The sequence below is a fragment of the Galeopterus variegatus genome, unplaced genomic scaffold, assembly GCF_000696425.1.
Source record: "Galeopterus variegatus unplaced genomic scaffold, G_variegatus-3.0.2 Scaffold3736, whole genome shotgun sequence".
Classification (NCBI taxonomy): domain Eukaryota; kingdom Metazoa; phylum Chordata; class Mammalia; order Dermoptera; family Cynocephalidae; genus Galeopterus; species Galeopterus variegatus.
In genome coordinates, this window is record NW_007729847.1 from 1 (window position 1) to 825 (window position 825).

The window sequence follows — 825 nt, forward strand, 5'->3', positions numbered from 1 at the left end:
TACTCAACAAATTGTTACCATGTTTTAGTGGTTATTTGGCAAACCAGCTGTTAGATATTGAATGGGCCAACTGGATTTGCCATATCAGGCCAGACTGTAATCAGAAGTCAGTGTTTGCATAAATCAAGGTGATTAAAGGTAAAAAGAGAAAAACTTGGAAGGGAAAATAGATATAAGAGATGATAAGTTCTTGGCCGAAAGCTGTTGGCCTTAGTAGAGGTGGGAGTTTAAGATCAGGGCTCTCAGTGATATGGGAATACACAGTGATGATGAAGATTGGAACCAGAGAATAAGTCAAGATTCTATGTTGTCCAAAAAGGCAGAGGTAAGAAACTCTTATGTATCCAAACCAGATGTAGAAACTTTGGGAGTCAGATAGCAGAAATCAGGGACCTGGGTAAGGAGTCCAGGAGATCAAGAGTTAGATGCAGGTGATGTATTTAGGCAAATAGTTTTGGGGACCAGAGGCAAGAGAGAAATTTGATAGCTGGCAAAGCTTTTAGAGTCAGCAGCTCCAAACATTATAACAGGCAAAAGTGGAAATTGGTCTCAGTGTGTAAGCAGATCTTGACCAACAGATGGAAAAAGACATCTGGTTAGAGTAGAAATGGGCTTAGATAGTTAGGTAGCTCCTGACACGCGTCAGAACTCTTTTAAATTTTCATGGGAAATTGAAAGGTTGGCCCTTCAATTCTTCTAATGATCTAGTTTTTAACTGCTTGGGAATATGATGAGGGGCCTCCCGTGCAGAAACTGTCAGGCTATAAAGCTGTCTATGGCATTTATAGGACCCATGTAGCTCAAAAAAAAAAAAAAAAAAAAAAA

The 825-nt window shown here is 39.5% G+C and overlaps 1 pseudogene; it reads left to right on the forward strand.

The window, feature by feature from the left end:
* Nucleotides 1-250: 250 nt before the first annotated feature.
* Nucleotides 251-825, forward strand: part of LOC103601438 — a 14,745-nt pseudogene continuing 14,170 nt past the window's right edge.